Below are 15,851 nucleotides of genomic sequence, written 5' to 3'. Positions count from 1 at the left end.
GCCTCTACACCTAAAAAAATTGCAGAGTTGGAAAAGGTGCAGAGCAGGGAAAACAAAATATGCTACTCTCTTATGAGGAACTGTCAGAATGTCTGAAGCATTAAAGCTTGGGGGGCGGGAAATTGAGTTGGTGGTTGTGGGGACACATGATAGCAGGGTATAAAATTATGCATGATGTAGAAAAAGTAAACAGCAAGAAATTTCTCTCTCTCATACAGTACTAGAACCTGAGGCCATCCCATTTTCACACACTGTACAGTTTTACTTGGGAATTTGCTCCTACAAGATGTGGTGATACTCACAAACTTGGATGGCTTTAAAAGAGGGTTAGATAAACTCATGACTAGCCATGGCTATTATGTTTTACTTCTACAACAGAGAGGTAATATTCCTCTAAATACCAGGTGCTGGGGAACAACAGCAAATGAAAGCTAGGGTGCTCATTCATGTCCCAATTTTTTGCTTCTCTGAGGGGGCTGATTGGCTACTGGGAAAATACTGGACAAGATGTGCCTTTGGTCTGATACAGCAAGGAAGTTATTACTGTCTTTATTTGCTCTCGCCTAGTTGATTACTACAACCAGATGAATCAGCTCTCTTCTACTGCCCCATCTGATTTAGACCAATTTAGGAAACACAGACACCAGCATACTGAAGACACCTAACTGCAAACCCCTCTCACACTGGTTTCAAAAAGGTGTTAAATAACATGGCGGATAAGTGGCAACTTGCAAGACCTTTGGTATAAGCCATGCAGACTGGATTGGAATACTACACCACTATGCTCCTACCCTGCCTAGTCAGTCCAGAAAGATACCATGGTTGATGGTATAAAAAGCTGCTGAGACGTTGAGAAGAATCAGTATGGTCACACTCCCCCTATCTTGCAGTTTACGTCATCCATTAAGTGACAAAAACAGTTTCCATGTCAAAACCAGGCCTGAAATCATATTGAAATGGGCCTAGAACAGGGGTGTGGAACCTCAGCCCTGTCTACCCAGTGCTCAGAACTCTGCCCAAGTCTCACACTCCCACTCATTCACTGGTCTTCCTCTAGTGCTTTTGCCTGGCTAGAATATGTCCTTGATTTGTGGCAATAACTCTTGATTGTCAGATGGAGAGTGGTGTCTGACTGCATCCACCTTTGCTACACCTCAGAAGGTTGCATCACAAGGGACTATGGTCATCAAGCTGAATTAGGTTCCACACTCCTGGACCAGAAGATCAGTTTCATCCAAGAGACCCTAGTTACACAGTCTTCACTCACTCAAGCACTTTACCCCAAAAGGGGATTATTTGTGATGGGCTGACAGCTGTTATACCCCTTGGGGTCCAGAGCTGTTATAATTCCAACTGCCTCCTTCAAAGCAGGCAGAAGCACTTCCTCTTACAACGACAACGTTTTCCTGAACCCAGCCAGTCTATCCCCTATGGCTAGCTGCTATTATGCAAGAAGGGCAAGGCTCAAGCATGTAAGTTGATGGCTGCACCTCTCCAAGAATCCTGTTTAACTCTTCAGGCTGCAAATAGAACCAGTTCATTTTCAAAGACAAGTTCCAAAATAAATATCCCTAAATGTAAGTAGATTAAACAGCAGCAATACATTCGGATATTCAATTAAACCTTATAAAAACACTTAACTCTTCAACAGTATCATGAGAAGCTGCAATCCTATGCTTGCTTACCTGGAAGTAAGCCCCAATTGAGCTCAATAGAATATGAGCATACTTATTCAGTAGCAAGTCTGGTAGTAATGGTAAAGTTAGCTATCCTTTATTTGCATTTATTTGATTTATCCTGTTCCATTCCAGTCAAGAGTATCTTTGAAAGCAGAAAGCTTTTTTTTTTTTTTGCTCAAAACCTGTGACTGAAAGATCTGCACCTTTCAACTGTGAGCTTTCACTTTAAGCTTCACAGACCTTAGGAAACTGAAGGGTTGTTTCAACTGAGACAAGCTCCAACTTTTTAAAAGTATGTTCCACAACTATATTTTCAAACATTCATTTTTTACTTAATGCAGAAATTTAATGCAAGTGAGAAGAGTAAGAGGCTGTTATCAGTGTGACCTTGTTACTATATTGCAGAAACAATATGTATGGCAGATGCCCAGATTCACTCCTGTATGAAATACATAAAGACAGTGTGCACTTTCATTTCAAGTGGATTACTTGGGTAGTAATTTTGCAGTGGCTCTGTTATCATGCAGCTATGGCTGGAACCCGAGGTCAAAGTCTAGGGTCCAACAGCTGGGGGGAGGGAGGAAGCAGGAAAATGACCAGGAAGATTTTGGGAGACGACCCCCATGTTAGCACCTGCACCCCACCAGGACTGATGCTGGTTGCCAAATTTCCTATCATATTATTTCTATAATATGTTTATATTCAGGAGGTAGCCAGCCAAGCATGGGAAGGTTACAGATGCTCATTTTATTCTACCAGTACTGCTGGTAGAAGACTAAGAAATGGATCCCCAAATGCACATTTGAGTTAATGGCGGGTCTTGAGTCTGCAAAAGTTTGCGCCTATTGGTCTACTCTAGATGGTTATGTATGATTTAAGTGAGTTTAAAATGAAAACTCATGCTCTTTAGAATGTTCTTTTTTTAAAAAAACCAAAACAAACAAGCTTGGCAAGCATGAGTTTTGTTTTTGAGCTAACATATCAGAAATCAAGAAATAGTTGTAAAGCGTGGATTTACAAGAGGAGAGAATGAATATATCAGTTGTCTTCTTCACAAGTGGAGCAACATACAAGGATCTCCATCTCCCCTAGTGAGACCATGAAGTCCAGCCTCTAAAATTATCTATTGAGCTGTAAATTGCAGCAGTTGTTTGACTTAATTTTTTCTTATGAAGCTTTTAATTTCCCCCAAAAAACTTTTCAATTTTTCTTATTTGTGCCTCTGAAAAGTTACCTTCCCAAAAGTGGTTTTTCTCCCCTGCGGCTTCCCACTGTTACCTGTTTTTGGGCTTCTGTGCTCAGATGTTCAAGGTGTGTATGCATTCGTTAACCCATCCATTCAACTTATGTAAGCCACTTCTGTAAAAGGAAATGACTTTGAGGAATCTTGCTCAAGTTTAAACAAGACAAGTACCTGGCATTGTCCTCACCCTTTCTAAATCAAGTCAATTTTTAGTCAATTGTCTGAACAAAACAGTATCTTTAGAGACCCCCCACCCCAAGTTTTGTCCCCCTAGTACTGCAGAACTGATCGACACAGCAACATAACTAGACTGTCTTAGAAAAACTGCTGAGTTCAGATGTGTTGCTCTGCTGTGTTTGTTTTTTATGTGTGACTCAAGACCTGGCAAATGAAGATAATGACTGAGTTGGCAGATTTGGCTGCAGTTTTGGGTGTGTATTTGTCTCTGGAAGGAGCTCTTCCATCTATTTACCTTTTTCTTGCCCTGAGCCATAGGGAAAGGTGACAAGTGAGCTTTAATTAGCTATTTGCATTTGTTGCTGACGCCTTAAAAGAAATAGCCTGGAAACTGCCTTTGCATGTAACTTATCTCAGGGCTGTGCAAGACTGCTTATGGTAAAGCAGAGAATGGCAGTGGGGGAAGAAGAACCATAGAAGAAAAAAACAGTTTACTAATGCTCAGAGACATCAACGTATTACTTCAATGTACATGGGCTAAGCTCTAGCACTGTAAATCACTTCTGGTCTCAATGGTAGAAAACCCTGGTTCAAATTAAATGGAACCAGGGAAGAGAAGGTAAGATGTTCATCTGTGAACTCATACATTTTACTGCATATAACTGTCAGTTTGCACAAAAAGAATTACTCTTTTGTTTTTTGTCAATTAGAATCTACGGAAGGAATCCAAGTAACTGTGGCCTCCTATGCAAAGTATGTTTATTTGAAGTTTATTATGGTGAAAAGGCCCACATCCCCTCCTCCCACTATGGAACTTTTTTCTTAACCTTGCAAACCCAGAATAAACCTATGTATTATAAAGTTTAAGATTAGATTCCTTCAAAAAAAGTGGCTCATATTAAGGTACAGTACATCAATAGCGTGGCTTTTTGTAGGCTAGTAACTTTTGTGAAGTTATTTGCAAGGCTCATAATATACACGACTGAACATAAAACCTTTGTTATTTCACCCCAACAGAACGACTAAAGCAGGTTAGATATCTAACTTTCCAAAAACTAGATCCAGCTTTGTCTAACTCTAACCTAGGGGTGGAGGGTGGTACAGGGAGAAGCATCTTATAAGATCCAAAATTGGGTAACTTGTTTTGAAGGACAACTTCAATAAGCTGGTAAATTTCATTTGATCGGTAATAGGGCAGCTACTTCATGTTATTATCTCAAACAGAAGTTTCTTGAATGTCAAATTATAAAAGCCTTCAAATGTGATATGATACTTCAAACGAGGACAATCAACTTGGCATGAGCTCCCAAATCCCTTTTACTTGCTCTTCTTTCTTCTGTAGCTGTGGAGCAGTCTGAAAACCTACAGTATGCTATAACTGCTGGCTGCTAGACACTGAACTGATTTTGGTGCACTATATTGAGGTTTTGCAAAAACCAACTGGGATGCTGCTATCTAATGGGAACAACCAAATGATTAAAAGAAACACCTCTACCAACTGTAGCTTGTTGCTGAGAATAATAGCTGTCATATTCAAATTAGATTAATACCTGAAATAAGCAGATTGGGTCCACTTTAAATAGCTGAGCAAGCTGCCTATTTCTGCTCAAGCAGTACCTGCTCTAATTTCATCACATGAAAACCTACTTTCAGGTAAATGCGTTAGGAAAAGGTTATTTTTACCAAGACCAGTGTGACTCCTGGTAAACATTCTGAGGTTTGCAGTTTTACACACCTGTCTGCTTTGGGAACTGTTTGGCACAGACAACAGGCCTGCCGCACAAAGCCACAGCAAGATAAGCAGAAGAGAGCTGTCCACTTCAGTTTGGTACAGGTGCCTTTCTACTTTTTGTAGCAGTACTAGATGGATGGGCTACTGTACAGAAAAGGGGCACAAACTTACTTTTATATAACCTGCACTATCTACATAAAAGCAAGCAGTAATACCATCACATTTTATCCCAAATCTTAGAGAACTAAGTGCCTTAGAATTTCACCAGAAATAAGTTCTTAGCTGCTAATCAGTGGATTAATTGCATTGATCACAAAGTTGATCTATGGAACTATTAATTAGATCCATTATGAACAAAGAGCACTATTTATTTACTTTTCATTCAATCTAAGAACTTCTAGAATAATTTTGAATACGGATGCACAAGACTACCAACTAACAAGGCATGCATCCCAAAATACTACTACTACCTGAATTGTTTCTACCACGATAAGGTTCAGAGTTATACCACCAGTAGATATGTATAGCCCTTTTAATTGTTCAAAATGCTTCACATGCATTATCTAGTTTTTACAACAACCCTGCAAGGTAGATCAGTATATTCTCCCTCTCGATATTATAGATGGGGAGGACTGAATCTGTGCGTTTATACCACCTAACCATTTCATGGCAGAGGGTATAAATGAAACAGGGACCTCCTGATTTGTAACTTATCTCTATAGCCACTACACTATGTACACTAATTCCCTTGCTTCCATGATAATTTTAAGCCAGTGTGATGTAGTGGTTTGAGAATAAACAATGGCATCCGAGTTTCTTATATTTAATTAAATACTTGTTAACTGTGAAACTCACTGAGCTGCCAGTATCTAATTTCCATCTCTCAGTCCAACTTACTGCACAGGTTTGTTGTGAGACCAAGAACACCATCCCTGCTTCCTTCTTGGCGGAAGAACACAAATGAACAGGCATATAGGAAGAGAAATATTTGGGTTGTGAAACAAAGTCAGGTGTGGATTACGGTAACCTTTTCCACTTTAGCGCCAACCTTGAAATTTATCCCTCAATAGGACATTTCCTGATGCAAATGTGCCCCAGAATGTTAAGCAGTCATATCAAATGCTCACAGCTGGCCCAATATGCACATAATGCTAAACCACAGTTGAGTGCTATGAGGACAAGCCTTTACAAATTTGAGCCAAGCTTGAGCCCTTCTCCTCACACGTGGCTGGGAGGAGGGCTTCTACCAAGTTAATTTGGCTTAGCATTGCACACAAATTGGGAATTGTGGCTTACAACAAGCAATGGTTAGTTGCTAGACAACCTGCTTCAAATCATGAATTATAAAACTGGCTTGCCTAACTAACCACAGTTTGTGGTAAACCATCCTGGGCATGTGGGAGGATGAAGAGGGTGGGTGGAGATACAAAATCAATGTTTCACTCAAGCACACAGAGGCTTATCCATACAATGTTACATGTAAACACACATGCTACCTTGAGCAAAGTTGAGCATTCTATACCTTTCCCAACCTGGAGGCAAGCATAGACATAGGGAAACCCTGAGAATAAGCATGATTTGAACTTTTAACCTGCAACACTATGGTCAAAACCTTCCCCTGTTTACCAGCAGATTTCTCCGGAATGGAGGCTCCATTATCTTATTACCTCAAGTAACAAAAACTGCACATGCACATTTTTTTCCTTGTGAATTACCAATTTGGTACTGGGCAACAAAATGTGTTCACTGGCAAAGGTGTGAAACACAGAGGAGAAAGCAACCCCCTATTTTTTATCAATTACCACAATGTGGCCAGTCTTATTTGCAATCATCTTTAGGAAGGAAAGTCTATACAGTAGACCTTTGGATTACGTTACGTAAACTTTGGGTTGCGAAAGCAGCAAACCCAGAAGTATTCTTCCAGGTTTCGACGTTTGCGCATGCACAGAAGTGCTCTACATGCCATGCACATGCGCAGAAGCAGCGCCTCCGGTTGCAGAAACTTCAGGATACGGATGGACCTCCAGAACGGATCCTGTCCACAACTGGAAGTACCACTGTACACCATTTCTTAGTCCACCTGTGCTTTCTCCTTGGATGAGAGATCATTTAAACACAATAATGCTTCTAATGTGGGCTTGTTAGCATCTGGTGAAATAAATTAAGATTTTACTTCAATCAGCCAATGACCCTGAGGGTCATCTAGTCTAACCCCCTGCAATGCAGGAACTAAAGCACCCATGACAGATGGCCATCCCTCCTCTGCTTAAAATCTCCAATGAAGGAGTGTCCACCACCTTCCAAGGCAGTCTGTTCCACCGTCAAACAGCTCTTACTGTCAGAAAATTATTCCCGATGTTTAGTCAGGATCTCTTTTCTTGTAACTTGAATGCATTGGTTCAGGTCCTACCATCTGAAGCAGGAACAAAACCAAGCTTTCTCCATCTTCCATGTGACAGCCCTTTAGATATTTGAAGGTAGCTGTCCTATATCTCCTCAGTCTTCTCCAGGTTAAACATACCCAACTGTTCCTTTATTATGTTGGTCTCCCTCCTCTGATAAATCAAGGCTAAAATCCAATGCAGTTTGACAACCTTATACCTACTGATTTTAATGAGAATCCACATGCCTAACTTCACAAAGGATAATGCTGCACAGATTAGAATCCTTACTTTCTCACAATAATCTTGTAAAGCAGACTATTGGTGAAAAGAAACAGAATCTCATAAAAGGCCATCCCCAGTCAAGAGTTGAGATTTGATTCCAAGCTATCTCTACACAAGTTCAATACCGTCAGTTGGCCTATGGTAGTTTATCTAGAGGTACATGCAAAAATTAAACACCTTACAACAAAGAGTCACTGACCAAAATAATAACAATCAACTTTCTGTAGTGAGATGTCCCAGTTTGTACGAAGAGAGAAAAAAGGGAAACAAGGCTATACCTTAATAGAGTAATGTTGATGAAGGAGAATTGAGATGGTGTTAAGAAAAGACAGGGAAAGAAGTAACTTGAAGGGAATGAGGTGGAGAGTTACATAGGAAATGATTGTACAGGAGCAACAGATTAGATACTTCCCAGAATCTTCTGGGTTTTTACTTGCTTGTTTTTAAACAAATGTCTGTGCAGTCACTATTCTACTAAATAAGTCAGTTAAAATCTTCGATTAGCTTCCAGTGTTCCGGTTTTTAAAAAAATCTTATGTTGCCTTTCCCTTATATTCTGTAACCTTCCATTACCCCAAAATGTCTGCCTAAAGGTCTGCTGGGCACTGTGGCATATTTAAGGAAAGTGACAGAAGTCAATATGTAAAGGAAATGGAGTTTGAAGAAATTATGTAAGAATTGCTGCACAAAGAGTGAGGTTTTAAGAACAGAAGATGTATTTTAAAAAGTCTTACTTTGTCAACAGGTGACAGATGCTTATGTTGTGGATTAGCAAATGTGATCTACATCACAGTGTAAATAAAATTAGCCATTAAGAAAATATACGAAATTGAAAGAGGCATAAGATCAACTTTTAAAAATAGAAGCGTAAGTGCAATAGGGCCGAATGGGAAATCTGTTAAGGGGTGACACAAGGAAAGGATGGCTAAACTATGGACTGCTACCACTGTAAAATCTGAGAAAGGAAAGCAGGGTGGATAAATGACAGACAGCAAGGCAAACCTCAGGGAACTGACAATGATATTTAAAATAGATAAAAACCTGAAGCAATGCCAAGACAATCTATTACAGCCATTCCTAACCTGTTGCCCTCCAGATGTTGCTGGGCTCCAATTCCCATCATCCTTGTCCATTGGTCGATGCTGGCCAGGGGTGACAGGATCAAAAATCCAACTACAACTGGAGAGCACCAGGTTGAGCAATGCTGGTCTATTCAACAGTTAATGGGTAAGGAACTAAGGGGGAGCAAGAGAAAGAGGCAAAGCCACTATCAGGAATAAATTGAGAAGATGCCTTGTTGTAGGAAATAGTGAGTAGACTTATTGTTATTGTTGGGAATGATTGGCATGGGAGAAGCTTGTATGCATTTTTAATAATAATAATAATAATAATAATAATAATAATAAACAAGTGAATAAATGCTGGTGAAGCAGCCATACTTCTAGGCTGTGTTTGTGTGCAACCATGCAATACATGAATGTATCCAAATTTGCTTATCCCCCTTATCCAATCCACCCCACGTGGCTCCTTTCTTTTTGTTTCCCATTACATTCTGGCGGGGTGGGGGGGCCTTCCCCTTACCTAAAACCCAAGTAAATAAATCACAAACAGCGGAGGGAAAGCGACAGGGCGGGAAAATCTCACGCAGGAAGGAGGCGAGCGGGGACAGGGGGATGCCGAGGGGTACCAGCCAAGGAGGGTCACAGAGCGCGCGGGTGGGGGTTAGAGAAGGGGCGGGGCAAGTGCAACGAGGGGGCGGGGCTTGCTTCTGTGTTTCCCTCCACCCGCCCCTCCTCCTCCTCCCGAATCCCAAACCCACCCACAGACCCCCGCCAACCTCTTTTAAGTCCCCATTACCTGCAATTGGCGAGGCCCTCTCCTCCTGGCCCAGTCGGTGTGTGTATATATGTAGATATATATATAAATATATACGACTTTCTGTATATATAAATATATGTGTGAGAGGCCGAGCTTTTCTTTTCCGTACCCTTCCCCGGGCCCAGAGACGGCGGCGGCGCCTCCTCCTCCGCCCCCTTATCTGGGCCCGCGTCTAGGCCCGTGCTGGGCCATGGCGGCCACCGTCGCCGCCACTAGCCCCCTCAGCCGTTGGTTCTTCTGGGCTCGCGCTGCGGGCGTCAAAATAATAAAAAGGGAGGGGGGAGGGAGGGAGCGCAAGCGAGGCCCGCGCGCCCTTACGCAGGCGCTCTCAGACGGCCGGGGGTGAAGCGGCGGAGGGGAGGGGGTTGATCTTAGAGGAGGCGGCGTCGCGGGGCCACTCACGCGCTGGCTGGGCGGCTGGCGCGCGCGCGGGGCCCAGGCGCTAGAACAGCTCTCCTCCTCCTCCTCCCCCCGCCCTCCTGCCTCCCTCCCTCCCTCCCTCCACGCCAGCCAGCCTAGCCTAGCCGGGCACTTTGTTTGTGTCCCACAATGCAACGCGGTGGCGGCGGCTGTTGTGAAGCGGGAGGGAGGGTTGGCGGAGAGCAGTGGGCGGGGCCACGAGCGGTGGTCGGAGAGGGCGGGGCCAAAACAGGAGGTTGGGGAGGGGGGAGGCGGCGGAGGGAAAAGCGTCTGGCGTCGCGTCCGCGCGCGCGGCGCGCGCTCCGTTTGTCGAGGGGCGGGGGCGAGCCGCGAGTACCGGGCCTCCTGAGGTGGAGTCGCTATAAAGCTTATCTTTCGGCGTATCCCCTGAGAAATGTTTGCGGTGTAATTATTTTATATATTTATATTTATTTTAATTTTTACCACAGTGCTCCTCGGCTGTGGTAATAGGAGGCTCTTCTCCCCTCTTAAAGCTTCACTCTGAGGTGATTTCAAATCACTGCGAGCCTAAAATCATTTTTATCTCGGTGGGGAGGGGGGTAAACTGCATTGGGAACGGCGGGACCAACTTCAGGGTTTCACGGCGAAGCCCGGGGAGGGAAGAGAGGATGGCAGGTTGACAATCCTAATTCAAAATTTATTTAACAAGGAACTCCCAATACACGCTGCGTAACCCAGAGTAGGCAAGTCTTTAGGAGGGTTTTGGGGGTGGGGATCGTGGTTAAAAACCCTCAAATGGTTTGTTTGTTTCATAAGCTTTATGATTTATTATTAATTTCATAAAATTCATACACCGCTGGATTGTAGGAAACCCCAAAACAGTAAAATCAAGAAAAAATTGCTATATTGCTTTAAAGGATACAAAACAGAATAAAATTACTTCGACTTCCTAAGCATCTGGGTAGGCTTGCCTAAACAGGAATATTTTTAGCAGGCCAACACACAAAAAAAGAGTAAGGTGAAGGCGCCTCCTTAATCTCAATATACAGTGAGTTCCAAAGTGTAGGCCCTGCCATGTTAAACAATTGAGTTCTGCATTTGTAAGATGTTCCGAATGTGGAATGGGTATTATGTGGCACCTGTAGTAGCCAATTCTGCTGATTGAAATGGTCAAGTGGGCACATGTAGGGCAAGGTGATCTTGCAGGTAAACTGGTCCCACTGGTTGATTGTAAACACCCTCAAAGGAGTTTAAAGAAAGGATATAACAATAAAATTGTCACTGAACAATTAACAAAAATAACTTGAAAGTTAAAAAGATAAAATAATAATAGAAAACAAATTAAAACTCACATCATCCTTTCTTTATTCTTTCTTATTATATTTTATTAACCACCCTTCACCCTAAACATAAACAACTTATAAATAATAAATATCTGTTTAACTGTTCAATCCTGAGCATGTCAACTCAGGAGAGGAATTATGTTTGGGAACATGGGGGCGGGGCGAGGATTTTCTAACCACAGTACAAGAGTAAATACATAAGATCAAAACCCACCACGAGGGCAACAGATGCATGTAAAACCAAAGCACAGTGAAGAAATAATGCTTCATTTTGATGTTAGATTGGCTGCTAAAAATCTGAGATCAGTTGGGTAGATATGATTAACAACAGTGTGAAGAGTTGAAGAATGTAAGCAGACAGATAATGAGTTCGTTGAAATGTAACATACTTCATAATGCATTCAAGTTTTGAAAGGTTCAGGAGCTTGTCCAACCACGTAATATTGGGTGCAATTTCAGGAGTTTTTGGAAATGAATTGTGATTTAAAAGAAGAAAGAATTTGTGTCAGTTTGTGATGGAGAGATGAATTATGTTCAGCTCCTTATTCTAAAGGTTTTTATATACATTTATTTATCTCTCCACACATGTATCTGCTGACATAGGCCCTGATCCACAAATGCTTATGCCATAATAAATACATTGGTTTCCAAGATTTGGCAAGACTTTTTGCTGCTTTTGTTGTAAAGGCTAATCTGGCCATGCCTCTGGAGAAAAATATATATCGCATGCCAGTAACATAATTGTGTAACACCAATGTAGAATAAAACCTCAAAGCAATACTACAGTATATAATAAAAAAACTTACAATAAATCAATTAAATAGCAATCCAGTTCAGTGATAGCAATTAATTTAAATAAAGTAACAAGAGTCATTAACTCTTTAGGAAACAGAACGGCACAGCTTCTGCCCATTTCAAGATGTCCAAGTGTTTAAAGCCATCTAAACTGGTTGCCATCACCATAATTTGGGCACCAAATCTTTTAGCTGTGCATTATGCAAACATTACAGGTCTGTTTTGAAGGGAGAGGAAAGTAAATAAATGGCTTACCAATATTTTCCTCCGGACTTCTTTGTTTTTCTTTGAGAGGGTTCCTGGCCTTTTAATTCTCTTGGTTTCGTTACCTCTTTCTGTAAGTACTAAGCCTTATTAAGTTCACTTGCCACAATTCCTAACTTGCCTGGCCAGTGTTTTCCAACATTCAAAAGAGGCAGTCACACACTTCCAGAGGTTCCTTGTCCTGCTAGTGGTAAACTGCTCTTTGTCAAATCCCATCATAAACCAGCTCCCCATTATGACCAACTGCCTCAGAACTATTGGACATGTCCATTCTGTCCACAGTTGTCAAGGCAGAACATTCCAGTTGCGGACGCATGTGCTTCGCCACATTCCTTATGAACACAATTTTTTAATTCACAATCTGAATAAAATCTGATTATAGAACGGTTGTGCAAGTAATGTTGTTCAATGGCTCTTCTCTGAAAAATATCTCCCTTGGCCTGTCTTCCCTCTCACCACCACAACATGGTAGTCTAGACTATAAGTGATTGTGGTTAAAATGACAGAAGCAAAGAGCAGGAGGAACTGAAATCTTCCATGATGGAGGAAGTACACGGTGTATATAAAAGTGTACTTGTCGAACAAGGAACAGATTTAGTAATATACACGAGTGTCTGTGCCTATTGATTTACATAATGATATTTAGTTAGATTATGGCAAGCAAAATCTATGTATAGTTTCCCTCATAGGAAATTTTTATAGCTTCATTTGTGCAAGTCCCAATGCTTTTTCTGGTTTCCATCCCAAATGTACCACTGAGAGCCAGTGTGGTGCAGTGGTTAAGAGCGGTAGTCTTGTAATCTGGGGAACCGGGTTCGCGTCTCCGTTCCTCCACATGCAGCTGCTGGGTGACCTTGGGCCAGTCACACTTCTCTGAAGTCTCTCAGCCCCACTCACCTCACAGAGTGTTTGTTGTGGGGGAGGAAGGGAAAGGAGAATGTTAGCCGCTTTGAGACTCCTGAAGGGGAGTGAAAGGCGGGATATCAAATCCAAACTCTTCTTCTTCTTCTTCTTCTTCACTGCACAACTTTCCTGATACATCTGCTCGTGTGTCCAATTTGTACCAGTTCCAAGTGTAGTTTCCCTTGGTGTGGGAGAAGATTGTAAATCTAAAAGTGTACATATAGAGCAGTAAATCCCATTGACATTTAAGTCAGTGGGATTTAGGTCAATGTGCTCACCTTGTGTGCTTTTATGTTGAAAGAAGTTCATGTCTTTATTCAGTGTTATTTTTCTAGAAAAGGAGGGCACCATGAATGCCTCCCTTCTTTTATAAAGGCAATGGTGCCCACCTGAGAGGTGCTGGAACTGAGTTCCGACTGGAAAAAATCTCTGTCTTTATTTATTAAGGGCATTTGCACCCCACAGTTTAGTCCCAAAGGCTTACAGAATGGTTTTGTATAAGCAAGACAGTCTTTACATGCAGATTTACAATCTAAAATACACAACACAAAATGAAGAAAGGGATGCAAAGTAAAGAGGAATAAAGCAAACTCAGATACCAGTTTTTAAAGTTAAGTAGTAGTTCTGATTAAGGGACGCGGGTGGCGCTGTGGGTTAAACCACAGAGACTAGGACTTGCTGATCAGAGGGTCGGCGGTTCGAATCCCCGTGACGGGGTGAGCTCCTGTTCCTTGGTCCCTGCTCCTGCTAACCTAGCAGTTCAAAAGCACGTCAAAGTGCAAGTAGATAAATAGGTAAACGGGAAGGTAAACAGCGTTTCCATGTGCTGCTCTGGTTCACCAGAAGCGGCTTAGTCATGCTGGCCACATGACCCGGAAGCTGTACGCCGGCTCCCTCGGCCAATAAAGCGAGATGAACGCCGCAACCCCAGAGTTGGCCACAACTGGACCTAATGGTCAGGGGTCCCTTTACCTTTACCTTAGTAGTTCTGATAATGATCAGCTGGAATTGAATAATTACTAGAACAATTCAAACTATAGGAAGCCAGAGCAATTTACAGCAAAATTACTGCAGCAAAAATACTAAAAGCTGAAGTCAAACAGTCGAAAGCCAAGTTAGCAACCCCAAGATCATCTCTTTAAAATAAGATAGCCCTATGGTCCAGTAGTGGAGAATCTTCTAGCAGATCTCTGAATTTGGCCTGCAAGGCCATATTGGGCCAACAACACCCACTTGTCTAACATCTAAGATCATATGGAATCAGATCAAGGTGAGTTATTTTCAATCTAAGCACGAAGATAAGTATCTTTTTATCTATACTCTACATGCTAAGCACCATAGTGCTAAGATCAAATATAAGCTCCCTAATTTTGGTGCCAAAGCTGTGAAGATGCTGCTGTTTACTGCACATGTTCCAGCTTCCCATAATGAAGGAATTTATAGCAGAACTATAATAGGTTTTTGAGGGAGGGAGTTCATATGGGAACAGGTAGTCTCCAAGGTATGTTGGTCCTAAGCCATAAAGGTAGGCCATAAAGGTCAAAGCCAGCATCTTGCCCATTTCAAATCTGCCTCTCCTAGTTGGGAGATGTTTTAGTTTCAAGGGACATGTTCCACTCCTCCAGGAATCTGTTTTTGTTTCTGTATGCACATGTGTGTTAGGCCGGCAGCTGGATTAACTCAGCCCATGGTGACAGCTCTTTGAATGATGCCAAGTCGATTTCACTGGCCCATTGATTCAGTGCCGTTGAGAAGGATCTGCCAGTTCTGTGAACTGCCCCACTCATTTCTGTTACATTTCTCAACTTGCATTCCCAGTTCTGTTTTCTCATCCAGTACTGTTTCATTTGCTGAGATTTTGGCAGCTGCTTCGGAGTGAAGTCAATAGTTGACTATGTATGTGGATTCCATTCTGCACAGATTCGGCAGAAAGAGGCAGTTGACATTGCAGTGTTTGTTCTATGTAATCATTTATGTGTCCCGTTTCCTCGTAGACAGATGTACCTAAAGCTCCTTTAGTGAGAGCCAATTCACATGACTGGTGTATGAGAACATCCACTTTGTAACAGGGATCCATGGTTGCTTTGACTTAGAAAAAAATCACTGGGTAGATTGGAGAACAGCGTAGCAGAGTAATCAAGCAACCACTTCAGCTGGAATGTAAGATAATTCTTATTGTCAAGTGAGGATAAAAACAGATGTAAGATTTTTAAAGCAGCCACAACAGGTTCTGTGTCAGCTGCATGATCCTCTTTTGCAACATGAATTCATGTAGATAACAGGGTGGGGGTTATATTAAGATGGGGCTTCTAGTGCGCAGGCTCTGATGCTTGTCTCCTGCACAGCTGTTGCTCTCTTTCCACCATAAGTTTGGAAGACTGAGTTCCATATCTACCAAATTTTGTGTGGCTCTAGTTTTAGAGCTTGTTCCCTAGCCCTCTTGGTATGAAGACACTGCTTAAGCTCCTGCTCTCTTTCCCTGGTTGCTGCCTTGGATCTTGACCACTCCTGTTTGAGTGGGATGATACTCCTGATTTTTGTGATGCTCCGTTGTTGCCACGGAATTCAACCCTTACCTGTTTTTGACCATGCATCTTTTACTGGCCCACTTGGGTTGACAGCCAGTTCTCTCATTCCCAAGTCCTGGAACCCAGCTGCCTGGGTCTGACCCTTGCCGAAGCCTGTTAATTCCAGATATATGATCAGCTGTCAGACCCGCCATTTCCCTAAAGGTTGGTGCAAAGGGTTGGCATGAATGGCATCTTCAAGAGGGCCTACATCAGAGCAGGG

General features: G+C 42.2%; 1 protein-coding gene across 8 annotated transcripts in view; it reads right to left on the bottom strand.

Moving 5' to 3' along the window:
• ZBTB44 (zinc finger and BTB domain containing 44) overlaps positions 1–12,367 on the bottom strand; it is a 35,063-nt gene extending 22,696 nt beyond the window's left edge. Inside the window, exons 1-3 of one of the 8 annotated variants that reach the window (XM_083714548.1) lie at positions 9,355–9,853; positions 4,835–4,975; positions 2,958–3,038 (exon numbers count right to left, since the gene is read on the bottom strand). The gene's annotated coding sequence lies outside the window, so the exon portion shown is untranslated. Of the gene's footprint in view, positions 1–2,957; positions 3,039–4,834; positions 4,976–9,354; positions 9,927–12,149 lie in introns of those variants that run through there. The other 7 variants (XM_083714552.1, XM_083714549.1, XR_014558338.1 and 4 more) reach the window with 7 other exon arrangements.
• Positions 12,368–15,851: the final 3,484 nt, after the last annotated feature.

This window comes from Podarcis gaigeae (assembly GCF_964106915.1).
Source record: "Podarcis gaigeae genome assembly, chromosome: 15".
NCBI classification, from domain to species: domain Eukaryota; kingdom Metazoa; phylum Chordata; class Lepidosauria; order Squamata; family Lacertidae; genus Podarcis; species Podarcis gaigeae.
Note: the sequence above shows the minus strand (reverse complement) of the source record. Positions and strands in the feature narration are given on the sequence as shown.